This window comes from Bombina bombina, chromosome 6 (genome assembly GCF_027579735.1).
Source record: "Bombina bombina isolate aBomBom1 chromosome 6, aBomBom1.pri, whole genome shotgun sequence".
Lineage (NCBI taxonomy): Eukaryota > Metazoa > Chordata > Amphibia > Anura > Bombinatoridae > Bombina > Bombina bombina.
Window position 1 is genome coordinate 215,253,339 of NC_069504.1, and position 16,304 is coordinate 215,269,642.

The following is a 16,304-nucleotide window of genomic DNA, read 5'->3' on the forward strand; positions in this document are numbered from 1 at the left end:
AGGCCAAATTGATGAAAAAGAACCTCTTGAGGGAGGATTTCCATACTTTCCGAAAGAGCTTGAGCCACATATTTATTTGAAATAATTTTTTATTGATATTTAAACAATACAAAAGAATAAACAAGACCTTCACAGAAGACATAGCCACTTAATGACAGATAGATCAATGAGACCAATATTAGTAGACAGTAACTAAGATTTCCTAAAAGCATTTAAAACATTTACATTTGTATCGCTATATAGATGGAATTACTTGGTCGATTACTCCTTAAACAACAGCTATCATGCATCTTGTCTGTCAGTTTGTCTGGGGGACCTGAGTGGGGTAAGGACACCCCCTCATTCCCATCTTAACCAAAAAATTTATGAAGATCTTGAATACAAAGGGAGTATAGAGAAAAGTTGGGAAAATCAAAGGGGGAAGAGAAGAAGATAAGAGGGGAAGATGAAGAAGAGTAAGAAAATAGTGCCTTCTGACCATGACACACCCAGTGGAATTTTCATCAATAAGGATAATATTATGATTAACCAACGGATGTATATAGGCATATAAGATCTCTGCTGTATTGGGTATATTGACAATTCAAACAGTATTATATGGAGTCATGTGTGATCCAATAAAACCAGACTTTGTGAAAAGCTTCCTGAGTGTCTTGTAATATTGCTGCCTGTGCAGACATATTGTATATGTGCCTAATTTTATGTAAAATTTCGTCCCAGGGGGGAGCCCCCTCCTTCCAGTGACGGGCTATACATATACGTGTAGCTGTACATAAAATTTTGATAAATTGATTAATGTCTTTATTAAACTGCCTTAAGCGTACATTCAATAGGGCTTGGTTCATTGACAACTGAATGGGGCTATCTAGTATCCTACTTAAAAGGAGTGATAATTTATTCCAGATTATTTTAGAGTAAGAACAGTCCCACCACATGTGTTTGTATGTACCTTCGACTTCACAACCCCTGTAACAGAGCTTGGACCCCCGTTTAATGGAATGAGAGGTGATAATTGGAGTGAGATACCATCTGAAAATTGTTTTAAGGCAATTTTCCTGCATGTCAGCACTCAACAGGCCTTTACTCGCATTATATATTAAGTTATTCCAGTCGGAAATATCAATTTCTGTATTGAGGTCGGCCTCCCATTTGAGCTGAAGGCTTGTTTTAGTGATTTGTGTGGAAGATTGAATTAGTTGGTATAATTGTGAAATAGTTTTTCTAGGTCTGGATGAGGAGCTACAAATTATTTCTAAGGGAGTGAATTTGTGACCAGTCAATGAAGGTAGGTATTTATGTATGATGGAGGATATCTGAAGATATAGAAACCAATGTAATTTGGAAGGAGACAGTTTATCCTGAAGTTGTGTGTATGTCATTAATTTGCCTTTGTCTACTAAGTCTGCGATCCTATAAAGACCTCTGTTTTCCCACTTCTGTATAGCTGGGATCTGTTCTGAAGGTATGATTACTTTTAGGGTGGTCTTGAGGGATCTGTTAGGGAGAATTTTGAGAGACGAAACAAGAGTGGACCAAGCTTTGAGCATGTAATCTGTAATTGGGAATTTATTAAGTTTTTGGGTTTGAGCTCTATGTGGGTCCCACAGAGCCAGCTCTTGAGGATATAGTTTATTTATGTCTGACTCCAACGTGGTCCATCTTATCTCATCTTCCATTTTGTTAAGGAGAGTAGTTTGGGCTAACCTAGCTGCTTGGAAGTAGTGTCTGAGATTTGGTGTGCCCAGGCCTCCCAGTTGCCTATGTCTCGTAAATATTGGTTTAGGAATTCTAGCTTTTTTAGTCCCTCTTATAAAATTGTTAATGCAAGCTTGGAGATTGTCTAGATCACAATTCGGGATGCCTATCGGTAGGGTCCGAAATAAATATAAAATCTTTGGTAACACAGACATTTTGATCGCAGATAGACGTCCAAACCAAGAAAATCTCAGTTTGCTCCATTTAGTGAGGTCCTGTTTGATTACTTTATAAATTGGAGGATAAAGAAAGAATTGTGCCCATCACAGCAAAATCTGTGGAATTATCTTCATTATAGCGAGTGATTCTGAGACAAGTAACATATCAATCCTTGAGAAGGTTTTGTGGGCCTTAGATTCACATGAATAAACTTTGGCATCTGTATTTACAATCCTCCAAATATCAATCATCTTAAGTTTACTGAGAAAAGATTTAAGAATTTTTGCCCTTCTATTGTGATCTTTCAAACTTTTCTTTGACATTCTATCTAATTCAGTAACAGGAGAGATATTAAAACCACCCCCTATTATAAGATTTTGTTCTCTAAAAGAATATAATTTAACTTTCAATTTTTCCCAAAATATAGGGCTATGAGTATTTGGACCATATATATTGTATAGTACGAGACGAACCCCATTAACCATTACCTGAGCAATAATATACCTAGCTTCTGGATCTAGCTCATTGTTTATGATCTTAAAATCTAAATCTTTATGAAATAAAATCGCCACTCCGGCTTTCCTATTTCTAACCGGGGTGGCCACTATATCTCCCACCCATTTTATCTTCAGCTTCTGTAATTCTAACTCAGAAAGGTGCAACTTTTGCATAAAAACTATGTCAGGGTTATGTTTAGCTAAACATTTAATTATGAGTTTGCGCTTTATTGGGGAAGATACCCCGCCCACATTCCACGATAATATATTAACGTTTTTACTTTGATTAAAAGTCATCTTAAAACCTGAGTGTTATTTGGGACAATAACACTACTTATCAGACTAAAGAGAGATTAAGGGCAGGGGGAAGGAGAGGAGGGAGGGGGAGAAAAAAAAAAAAAGGGGATAACAAACCTAAAACAGCAAACATCGCCTGCCTGAGCCATAGAAACACAATGAGCAAGGACAGGGCAAAATAGAAAGGGGCACAACCCATCCTTATTATTGTACGAGGTCTGAAGCCAACTTAGGCTCCAGACTAAAAGGTGAAAAACATAATACCCTAGTAACATCATATACAACATTTGTATCAACTTAAAAAGCATAATCTCTGCTAGAAGATACTTATTATAACCTTATCTGGGAACACACGGTAGAATCTGCTAATTCAAAGTCTAAAAACTAGCATGGTTATTTTTCTATGGATGCAATATACTCTTGCACTTCCATTACATTATTAAAAGAAAACCTATTTTCCTTGTCTTCTAACACAATGCTGGCAGGATATATAAGCCAAGCTTTTAAGCCTTTATTAATAAGTTGTGTACAAAATGGTGCCATCAGCTTTCTTTTAGCAGAGGTTTAACTCAAGTAATCCTGAAATAATAACACTTTATTATTTCCGAGTGAAAAAACATCAAATTTCTTATAAAGTCTCAAGAGCTCAACCTTATCCTGGAACCTAAGTAGTTTGAAAATACACATTCTATTCCTGACAGAACCATTAACTTTCTTTGGACCAATTCTGTGCGCTCTCTCAACTGCCAAAGGAATCTGCTGAGGTGAGAACCCAAGAGCCAAAGGCAATATATTAGAGGTAAAATTCAATAGGTCCTCATACTCAGCTGATTCAGGTAAATCTACAATTCTGACATTATTGCGCCTGGAACGATCCTCCAGATGACTCTGTAAATTGCAGATTTTGGACTCATGTTTTTGTAGTTGATTATCCTGATTATTAACTAGATCCTCAAGGTCTGAAATTCTATTTTCGGCTTCAGATAATCTATTAGCATATTGTCTCACCTCAGAGGACAGAGATGTAATCTCAAGGGAAATATTTGAGAGATCCTTTTTAATTTCAGCAAATTGTGGTGAAAAATATTCTGTTAATTGGGCCATAAGAGGCAGCATGTTTATCGCAGAGATATCTCCCTCAGTGATAGAATCTAAGCTTGTATCAGTGGTTCTGGATTTCCTATCCCTTATTTTTGCAGGCATAGTGAGTGACGTGTTTTTTGCCTGCATGATAAATCTATCCATGTGAAAACACAAAAAAGAGTGAGACAACCTGTAATAATAATAATAAAAAAAAAAAAAAAAAAAAGACCCCAGCAACTACCGGGCCCAAGTGTGGCCCTATGCAAAAATAAACATAAATATGTGAAAATCTATCGTGACAAGTAATTTAGCGTAAAAGTATATAAGAGTGTATAAGAGGAAAAGCAACGCTTTCCGTTTAAAATAAGTGATATCTAAGGGAAAAAAGCTGATTTTTTATAATATAACAATTCTATAGCATTGGATGGCATACACAATAACAATCTTGTGCTTGCAGGATCCAATTTAGTATCATCCGAGGAGATTGAAACTTTTTTAATTGCCCCGTTCTCATTAAAAGCAATTTTACATTCTTCAATACAGAAGTTGCCGCAGAATATTAGTTGCCTTATTTCTATTAAAAATGTTGTACAAGCGTGGCATAAATTCTGTACAGTGTTAGATTTGGATTTTTCCTGCTCTGATTTTCTACCCATTGTAGGTAATCCAAGCTTTCTTCCAGGGTTATACCAAAAAATATTTAAAGACTGGGCTGGAAAAGGCTTGCAATTTGTTAAACAAATACTGGATGAAAACCATCAAATATTATCAGTAGAAGATATTTTCAGTAAATATGGGATTCCTAGGTCTGGATTATTTGCTTATTTTCAAATTCGACACTTCATTATGGCTCAGAGGTGGCGTGTCCCCCTTAAAACGGTCTGGCAGGATATTAAATTATGCATACAAAAATTTATTGCAGGTGATGCGTCAATCTCTCTACTGTATGATATCATGCTCAATAAACAGAGCCAGGCCATTAAGGATAATATATGTAAAACTTGGTGTTCAGTAACTTTATCAGTGGAACATGAAACAATTGATCAGAGTTTTAAGTCTATGTCCAAGTGTAAAGTACCAATATCCTGGAAAGAATCTCAAATGAAAGTGATTAATAATTTCTATTTTTCACCTTGGAAATTATCCAAGTTTTACCCTTCTGGTGTTACTCGGTGTCCGCGGTGTGCACATGGCAGGGCAGATTTACTTCACATGTTTTGGTTATGCCCCAAGGTTAGACAACTTTGGTTGAAAATTATTTTTTGGTTCAATAAATCATATAAAGTAACAATAGCCTTATCTGCGATAGATATTATTTTCCTTTGTCCTCTGAACGAAGCTATCAATTGTAATACTATAAATAGTCTAAATACAATTATATTGGCAGTTAGACATTGCATATTGAAAAATTGGAAAGCTAAGAATAGCGGTGGGTTATCTATGAATTTAAAAATATTACAAGACCAAATAGTATTTGAATCATATCACTTATATGATGCCTCAGAGAAAAGAATCCAGAAATTTTTATGGAAATGGTCACCTGTTATATTATCTTATCCTACCTCGCTGCAAAAATTGATTCTTTCCCCTTTCCTATCATCAGTGAGTTTTGCTGAATTGACATTACTAAATGTCTTTCCGCATAGCTGGCTAGGAGTGTGTTTTTTTTTTTTTTTTGTTTTTTTTTGTTGTTTCTTCAAGATGGATAAAATCCTATGTACAGTCTCGTGGTTCTTGAGGTTGTAGGAGCTGCGTCTCCAACAATTATTATGTATAATTTTTTTATTGCTGTTTTGTTTTTCTCTTTTGTCTTATGGTTTGATCTATGTGAAAAAAAATCTGAAAAAAACAAAAAAAAACCCAATCTTGTTTCACAAAAAGGGGCTGCTAAATTTTCTAAGCACATCTTCTCAAAAACAGAAAAAAAAAAAAAAAAAAAAAAAAAGAAGGCAAACTTCGACACACCCAAAGTTATTTTGGACTAGCAACCAGCAACAAGCATAACAAGAACACAGTATTCCCAGCAAACTACCTCCTTCTTATCTCTTTCCCCTTTTTTAGGGAATATCCACTTAAACTACTTTTGAACTTTTAGCAACAATATCTCAACCAAACAGTGACTCCATTATAGTAGTTAGCATATTTTTCTAAAGGATCTTACATCACTCCATTAAAGTAAACATAGAAAGATCATCAATACCTAGTGGTTTTCACAACATATTTGCTACATAAATATACAGGAAAAAGAGTTTTTGTTTTTTTTTGGACACAATCGCCCAGGAACAATAAGCACAGTCCTGTAACAAATGTTGTCATCTTCCCTTTTCTTTTTTTCCCCTTCTTTAGAAGACCGTCTATGAGATAGTATATAATTTAATGCCTTACACCCAACCAGATTTATAATGTAGCAGGACAAAGCCTCAAAGCAGCAATTAACTTAGAGTTTTATCAACTGCAGCATAGCATCCATTATTAAAAGATATTAATCCAAGATCATTATATATGTATTTAAAAAAAAAAAAAAAAATTAAGCTACTGCTGCTCCAAGTTTCAGTTCAAAGGATAGATAACAAATAGTTAATAGCACCGCCACACAACAGCGTTAGGATACTTGCGACTTCCACTGAGATCCAGGAATGATTCTCTAAGGATGACTTTAGACCCGGAGTAATGCACAGGGAAGCTGATGGATACTAGACCTCCAGGCTGGGCTAGCTGGCTCTAAATGTATATACCAGGGGCTCAAGAGAATACTCCACCACCCGCGAGGCAGAGTGGATGTGTATCGGACTCCTCCGACTACCACACGCTCTAGCCTACCAGCGGGGTCTGAACATCCAGTTACGCCCCTGCTCCTCTTTGATGTATCACTGGTAAGTAACCAGCAGCACAGCTCCCAGAAAACATCTTTTCCCCTTGAGAATCCTCTATGTGTTCCTTGTGTGGCTCAAGCAGGTCTAAGCGGTCAGACCGCTCTCTCAGGACTTCCACAGCTACCGGCATGACTGGTGCCTACGCCCACATCCTAGCCCAGGAAGACGAAGGGCCACGGGGCTAATGGCGGAGGGAGATGACGGGGTGGTAGAAAGGATACTTCCACCACCACGGAGAAACACAGCCAGCGTGTACAAGCTCCGCCCTCCAGCCAGCGTGTACAAGCTCCGCTCTCCTAACTCTCAAATGGCGGGTGCCAGAGTTGGATCGGATGGCGTCTCAGCAGAACACTAAGCTTCCAAGGTACGGTTCAAGAGATCCTCAGGCCGCTCTGATAGATGCTCTGGTGGTTCCTTGGGATTTTGGTCTAGCATACCTGTTTCCTGCGTTTGTGCTCCTTCCACGAGTTATTGCTCATATCAAAGAAGAGAAAATATCAGTAATTCTAGTAGCTCCTGCATGGTCTCGCAGGATCTGGTATGCAGACCTAGTAAAGATGTCTTCTCGGCCGCCTTGGAGGTTGCCTCTGAGGAAGAACCTTCTAATTCAGGGTCCATTCCTCCATCCAAATCTCATTTCTCTGAAGCTGACTGCTTGGAGATTGAACGCTTAGTTCTGTCTAAGTGTGGATTTTCTGAGTCAGTCATTGAGACCATTATCCAGACTCACAAGCCTGTTACTCGAATAATTTACCATAAAGGTATGGTGTAATTACCTTTATTGGAGTGAATCTAAGGGCTACCCTTGGAGTAGGGTCAAGATTCCTAGAATTTTGTCTTTTCTCCAGAAAGGTCTGGAGAAAGGGTTGTCAGTCAGTTCTCTGAAAGGTCAGATTTCTGCATTCCATAGATATTAAGATGCTATCTTGGAAGGTTTTGTTTCTTAATGCTATCTCTTCTGCTTGGAGAGTTTCGGAACTCTTGGCTTTGCAGTGTGATTCGTCTTACCTTATCTTTCATGTGGATAAGGTGTTTTTTTCGTACTAAATTGGGGTTTCTTCCTAAAGTGGTTTCAAATAGAAATATTAATCAGGAAAATGTTGTTCCTTCTCTCTGTCCCAATCCTTTTTCTCATAAAGAAAGTCTGTTGCACAACTTGGATGTTGTGTGTGCTACCTACAGTCGACTAAGGATTTTCACCAGTCTTCTGCCCTGTTTGTTTGTTTCTCAGGAAAGCACAAGGGTCAGAAGGCTACTTCTACTTTTCTTTCCCTCTGGTTGAGAAGTATGATTCATTTTGCTTATGAGACTGCTGGACAGCAGCATCCTGAGAGAATTACAGCTCATTCCACTAGGGCTGTCTCCTCTTCTTGGGCTTTCAAAGATGAAGCTTCTGTGGAACAGCTTTGCAAGGCTGCAACTTGGTCCTCTCTGCATACTTTTTCCAAATTTTACAAATGTGATACTTTTGCCTCGGCTGAGGCCTCTTTTGGGAGAAAGGTTCTTCAAGCGGTGGTGCCTTCTGTTTAGGTCTGCCTGTCTTGTTCTCCCTCCCTGTTCATTCTGTGTTCTCTAGCTTGGGTATTGGTTCCCACTAGTAATTGAATGACGCTGTGGACTCTCCATATCTTAGGAAAAAAAACAAAATTTATGCTTACCTGATAAATGTCTTTATTTCCGGATATGGAAAGTCCATGACCCCACCCTTTATTAAGACAGTTATTTTTGACTAAACCTCAGGCACCTCTACACCTTTAATTTAGCAGAAAACCAATGGCACTACTTCTTATATATATATTTTTAGAAAAAGCCCTTCATAACTCCTGTGTTAGATAGATTAATTGTAAACCCTGTCATACAGAGTAGGTGAGTTTGTGGTGCTGTGTATTATAAAAGCTAGAAGCGAATTAGTGGTGGATAGTTAAATCCACCAGGAAAGAATACACATATAGCACTCATGAGCTTTGGATATATGTCGATAGCAACGAATTGCAATGAAAGAAGTTATCAATTATTCACAACAGTAGATAAGTTGATGATCATAAATGATCCTAGAGGTATGAGGGAGGGAGATCATAAAATATAACTTTTATTTCCATATTAATTAAAAAGGGGGGGGGGAAATGGGGGAAAAGAACACACAATTAAAAACACACACAATATGGACTCATACGTGAAATAACCTAGTCTGTCAATGTATTGAGTGACCCTGATTATAGCGGAATACGGTCAAGACCACTAAGAGAGTCAGAACTGGGGGCAAAATTGTAAGAAATGGGTTTACAAATATGCTGATTGAAAGTTTGCACAATTAAAAATTTAATAACATGATTGTGTGGCATCAAATTGCGACATAGTTTGGTGTCATAATCACATATCTTTTGATTTAAACAAGCATACTTCAAGTATCAATCTAGTATACTTGGTCAGTTGTCTGTATATATTAATTGTATACTCATATGAATAATATGACTTTAAATGTATTGCAATTTGTGCTCTATATGAGCCGTTCTGCAACTATGTGTTTAACCCTCCAAATAATATTACTTGTTTAGTATTAATACCATACTCATAGTATTTGTGTTTGTGTATGGATATAAATATTTAATAAAATTATTTGGGCGGTCCTCTGTGTATTTATTTTCACTATGTTGATCTAAAAAGAATTGTTTAATTATAGGAATTGCAACCACAATTGTCTATGCAGGATCTTTATGTGTTTTTATCTATACCTTAATGATGGTATTTTAGTTATATAGATATCATGGTCTCAGTATCAGAACTTATGTTTTTGTACTTCAATGTAACGAAAGAAGGTATCCAACATTGGTATTGAGTAGATCTGTTCTAAAATATATAGAGACAATGTTGCAAGACACAGTTGAATATATTTTTAGTTCAACATATAGATTATTTAGTGTTGTAATTCGAGTTGCAGTTATGTATACTTATGCATTAAGCTAATATAATCTTGCTGCTGTATTATATACTTTGGCATCAAGTTGATATAATCATGCTGCTGTGTTAATAAATTTAATGTTGAGGTCAAGTTGTATAGCAATACAAATATTTATTTATTTTATCTTATGGAGCTACAGTTCTATCACTGTTAATGGAATGCCACTTATTACAAAAAAACGTGTTTTTGAATTAACAACTAAGGTCAATTGTTGTGCACACTCACAGTCTTAGTTGTGCACTTATGTAATATTCAATATTTAAATTGACCTTATTGATTTAAAAAATAAATTTAATTTGCTGGTGGCTTGCTGTTTGGATGTTAGTTTGCTATAGCTTTTGAATCATCACTGAGATTGCAGTATGTGTACTGCTGTTTCAGTGTCCTGGATATGAATATAGTATTGCAATGACTTCGATTGGTGCTTAGTATTTAACGTGTAGACCAGTGCTTTCCAAACTGTGTGTCGGGACACACTAGTGTGTCGGCAGCAGTGTGTAGGTGTGTCCCTGCTTCCTAAAATTATTTTATTTATTTTTTTAATTGTTTTTTGGTTTCTGACTTTCCACCTGCCTGCTACACATATCGCATGGTTGACACGTGATTGATACCTAGTAGGTCACAGATCATCTTAACCAATTGGCACAGCTCAGTGGGAACTGAAACTATTACCATTGGCGGATTTGGCGGCACATTGGCTCGTGACTGCACGTGTAGTCTCCTTAATTGGCTCGTGACTGCAAGTGTAGCCAGTGAGTGGGACAGTAGTGTGTTTGCAGCGCGGGCAGTAGTCAGTTGGACTCACAGATCTCTGAGGGTGGCAGCTTAAACGCTGAGCTGAAGTCAGAGGGATTTTTTTGAAGCTAGCTCCCAGTAGTGCATTGTTGCTCCTGCTCTTGATATATGGATAGGAAGTGGAAGCTTAAAAATGCTCGATGATGAAATGCGAGTGTCTTTATCTAATATTACACCAAATATTCCGAAACTGTGTTCATCCCATCAACCTCATACATCCCATTAAAATAGTAAGTAGCTATTGGTGTTATTAAACTTTTTTTTTTAATTCTTGCACATACATACTGTTACTTGTAAATGCATTTTGTTATTATATAATATATGTGTGTGTCCGTATCTTTTAAAACAAGTTAGTTTAACCTCCTTTTTGCTAGTACAACTGAATTACTGTGTCGCGAAATGATGTAGGTCTACAAAGTGTGTCACCAGCATGAAAAGTTTGGAAAGCTCTGGTGTAGACGTTCAGTTATCAGAAGTAACGTTTATTTATTGAGGATTGTTAAATAGCAGCGTATTCAGCTGTGTTGTTACATACATCTAAATTCCCAACTGACAACGCTTTTAAATTTTAGCCGCTGCCATTGTAAGTTTAATCAGACTGGTTATTTAGAATTGTTAAGTAACATATTCAGCTGTGCTATTACATGAATCCCAAATGCCCAACTGACAATCCTTTTAAGTGTTAAACGTTACCATTACGATTTTCATCAAACTGTTTATTTACGCTTGTTGAATAACAAATTCAGCTGTATTATTACGTAAACCCCAAATGCTCAACTGACAGTATTTTAAATGTTAACCGCTGCCATTGTGAATTGGATCAGACGATCTAAGCAGCTGTATATAACACTGTGTTGAGTCATTTAACAGTAATAAATTCTTATGCGGTCTTTTAACAACAATCTAACTAGGTTTTTTTAAATAAATAGTTGAGTCTAAATTGCGGCAAATTAAAACTATGATGAGAGTTCCCCTTGACTCCTAAGTCCCTTAACACCTCTACATCTTTGTGTTATTCCTTTTTCTATTTCCCTTCGGTCGAATGACTGGGGATTATGGGTAGGGGAGTGACACCTAACAGCTTTGCTGTGGTGCTCTTTGCCTCCTCCTGCTGGCCAGGAGTGATATCACCACTAGTAATTGAATGACATCGTGGACTCTCCATATCCAGAAAGAAAGACATTTAGCAGGTAAGCATACATTTTGTTTTTAGCCTTGATCAGTATAAAATTTATATAAAGGGACAGTAAAATCTAGTTTGCTGCACTTGTCTTTAACACCCAAACTCTACAACCATTTCTCTTATTTGGAAGAGCCAATCTGGCCTTGAGTCTGCAGACAACAAGGCTAGTCATGGTCATATTGTAAGTATAAAGGTCATTGTTTGGTAGTTGTTACTGCTAAGCATTATTAGGGAAAGATATGAAGCAAGGTTAATATTGAGAAGTCTGCAATCTGAATATCCAGATCTGAGAAATAGAATAGTCCACAATTTTAAAGCTAAATTACATGAAAAGAGGTCAAAATAAATATTAAAAATATATCGCACATTTACTTTACTATGCAACACATTGTATATTATATTCTAAAGCTGTTTGCTGTCCCTTTTAAAGTTTCAGTAGTTTCACTTAATTGGATAGAAAGATCAAAATTGAAATGTCCATGTGTGCATTTAGTTTTTCCAAAGGCATACGCACATATGTTGTGAGGCACATGCACCACACCTTCTCATAGAGTCAGCAGTGGATTGTATGACATAACTCATGCTGCTGAAACAGTAATAACTTTTACTAGAAGCATTTTGCTGATGGAAGAAAATGGTTTTAGTTATTATTTACAGTAATCAAATAAAAATAAAATAAAAAAAACTTATGTGACTTATACTAAACCCAATTTTTTTCTTTCATGATTCAGATATAGCATGTAATTTTAAAGGGACAGTCTAGCCAATCAGTGCCTGCTCCCAGATAACTTCTCGTGCATGAGCACAGTGTTATCTATATGAAATACGTGAACTAACACCCTCTAGTGGTGAAAAACTGTTAAAATGCAATCTGAAAGAGGTGGGCTTCAAGGTCTAAGAAATTAGCATATGAACCTCCTAGGTTAAGCTTTCAACTAAGAATACCAAGCCACAAAGCGAAATTGGTGATAAAAGTAAATTGGAAAATTGTTTAAAATTACATGCTCTATCTGAATCATGAAAGTGTATTTTGGCCTAGACTGTCCCTTTAAGCAACTTTCTAATTTACTTCTATTATCAGTTTTTCTTCCTTCTCTTGCTGTCTTTATTTAAAAAGCAAGAATGTAAAGCTTAGAAGCTGGACCATTTTTAGGTTAGAACCTGGGTTGCACTTGTTGATTGGTGGATAAATGTAGCCACCAATAAGCAAGCACTATCTAGGGTGCTAAACCTAAAATGGGCCGTCTCCTAAGCTTTATATTCCTGCTTCTTAAATAAATATAGCAAGAGAACGAAGAAAAAATGATAATAGGAGTAAATTAGAAAGTTAATAAAAAATTGCATGATCTATCTGAATCATGAAAGAAAACATTGGGGTTTAGTATCCCTTTAACTTTCCATAATTATATGATTGATGGGTTCTTGGCTTATGTATAAGATGTTAGAAGCCCGCAGTGTATAGCTTCTTGGTGTATACAGTACTTTTCCCCCCTTTTATTTATAAATAGAGGATTGCTGGTGTGTTGCAGAATAATGTTGTGATATAAATGTTTATGTTGTAGTATTAAATATGTTTTCATGAATAATGAAAAGATGCTATGGAGCGCCTAATATATGTTAAGGCAAGGATAGTATTATTTATTAAACAAATATATTGGATAAATTACAAATTAATGTTATAATAGTTAAAAGTCATGGATCCATGATACTACAAACCAATAAACCAATAAAATATAATGTATAAAATTGCACAAACTGATAACAGTATTAATATTGCACAAACAAGTGACAATCAACTGATGACAATAATATTGCACAAACCAATCACAATGGTGCAACTCAAAATAAGGAATGTTGAGATCCTTAAGGATATTTAAGAATCAAATATTTTAAAGTTAAAAACAAGTTCTGAGTCATATGAGAAAAGTTCATCAAATAAGTTAATGATCCTTAGGTATACCTTGAGGGTTCAAAAAATAGGTGTATACAAAAAAGTGAAAAAATGGTAATATATGTGAAAAAATATTTTAAAAAGTATGAAAATATATGAAAATATATATATGAAAAAATATGTGAGATACGTGAAAATACAAAAATGAAAAAATAAAAAGATGCAAAAATACACAATGCAAAAATAACGTTTACAATGTTAAGTGTTTGGTGATCAAAAATTATATCAGAAAATGTTCCATAAGTATACTGTCATCCAAACGTGTGTGTAAGAGTGAGGATCCTGATGCTGAAGATCCTGAATATAAACAGACTGGTTGGTTCCTCAGTGACAAAAGTAATCAAATGATAAGCAAACACAAAGTGGTTGAAATCCGGAGTTATCCAAGAATTCTCTCATTCATTTATAATTTCTGAATACCTGTATGTTTGCAACACGGTAATGACATGACAGGGCCAATTCCAAGCCCCCTCCCAGAGCTATGCCTTTAATGGCAGCAACTACAGGCTTTGCACTGCTTTCAATTTTATGATTTAGGTCCTCTAAAGAGGGGATTGATTTCAGAGCCGGAGTGGAAAATTCTCGTATGTCTGCACCTGCACTGAACTTCCCATGAGCTCCAGCGAGAACAATTGCTTCCACAGAGGGATCCGTGCTGGCCTCTCCAAATTTCTTCACCAGTGACTGTCTGAGAGCAGTACGACGCAAGCGGAAAAATTGCTCCTAGAGTTACAGGTCCTGGTGTTCTAGTTTATGGAGACCGAAACGCTTCCGGTCCCTCGCGTGTAGTTTCTCTTGGTTCTGTGAAACATTGTAAACGTTATTTTTGCATTGTGTATTTTTGCATCTTTTTATTTTTATTTTTGTATTTTCACGTATCTCACTCACATATTTTTTCATATATATTTTTTTCATACTTTTTCACATATATTACCATTTTTTCACTTTTTTGTATACACCTATTTTTCGAACCCTCAAAGTATACCTAAGGATCATTCACTTATTTAATGAACTTTTCTCATATGACTCAGAACTTGTTTTTAACTTTAAAATATTTGATTCTTAAATATCCTTAAGGATCTCTACATTCCTTATCTTGAGTTGCACCATTGTGATTGGTTTGTGCAATATTATTGTCATCAGTTGATTGTCACTTGTTTGTGCAATATTAATACTGTTATCAGTTTGTGCAATTTTATACATTATATTTTATTGGTTTATTGGTTTGTAGTATCATGGATCCATGACTTTTAACTATTATAACATTAATTTGTAATTTATCCAATATCTTTAATAAATAATACTATCCTTGCCTTAACATATATTAGGCGCTCCTTAGCATCTTTTCATTAATCTTTTCCCTTCTTGAGGGTCAGCTAGGGACCCTTTGCTTTTAGGAGCCATAGGAAGCTGATTAGTCTAGCGCTGGTAGACACCCCCCCTTTTCTATTAAATATGTTTTCAGACAAGTGTAGAAGACAGTTGGTACATGATAAAGAAGTGTGCAGTAAATGATCAGCTTTTGGTTAGTTATTATACAACAGGTGCAGTTTGTACTGTTTAGTCTATATGCCATTCATACTGGATACAATCTTATAGCATGTTTGGTATGTTGCAGGGGTACAAACACATAGTAAACTTCAGTCAATAATGCAAAATCTAAATACTCTAATGATTTAGAGAAGGGGTGGTCAGTTGGTAGCCTATGGGCCACATGTGGCCCTCTGCACTAGTTTTGTGGCCCCCTAAGAAAAAGCAGAACACATAGAAATAAAATGTGTGTTTCGTGGACTTTTGATAGGAGGACAAAGAAGGTGGCAACAGGGGACTTCCGGGGCGGAGCTCACAGAGTCAGGCAGGTGAAGGCCGGCTCCCTAACTGAGCGTTCTATCAAGCCGCAGTGCCATTATCCTAGCCGGTAAGGTGGACCACTACCGAGCGGATACTTGAGCTGGGATCCGGCTCCAAGGCACATAAGTCCTCGAGTGGTGTGAGGCCGATTCGCCACGGCCACAGCTTGAGTGCTGGAGACCTTCGGGTCCAACGGATACATTCCAACGAAGGATCCAATGCGTCTAAAGACACCGGACAGACGCTACACTGAAGCGAGCCTAACCGTTACAGCACCGGAGAACGGTACTCCCTACAGAGCCAAGACAAGTACCCACAACTGTGGAATGTAGAGTGGAAGCAGCCGCAGGGCTGCTAGAGCTGCAGACGCTGTGTGTTCTGGCCGGGACGGCTGGGCCGTCGGAGTCTCTCTGCCCTGCGGGTACAGAGTTGGAAGGTACCTTGCTGTGCTGCCCTCTAGAGAAAGAGGAAATTGGGTGATATTCGGTACAATGCAGTACAAATAATAAGCAGAAGAGACGGCTGGCTTGTCAAGGCTGCGTCTATCATCTATCCCATTATATCGGAGAAGGCTGCAGAAAATTTTTTCCCAGAGGCGGCAGGATCTATTCTACTACTCTCTTTACCTAATGGAAAAAGAATCTACTTACTAGCAGTTACATATTCAAGCGTCAAAAGTTTTCACTTCTTGAATATATCAGCCTACGGATCTTACGGAAGCTGCTAATTTGTGAAGCATTCCTAAAAGAAGGTCACAATCCTCTGGCATTATTCGGCTCTCTCCGGTCCGGTTTGAAGCAGTGGTAACCTTGTCTTTTCTCAACCGGCTAGCTGTAGATGAGCACAGGATATCTAGCTGGCTTCTTATGATCCTTTCAAGTGGGCTTAATCTACCCTCCAA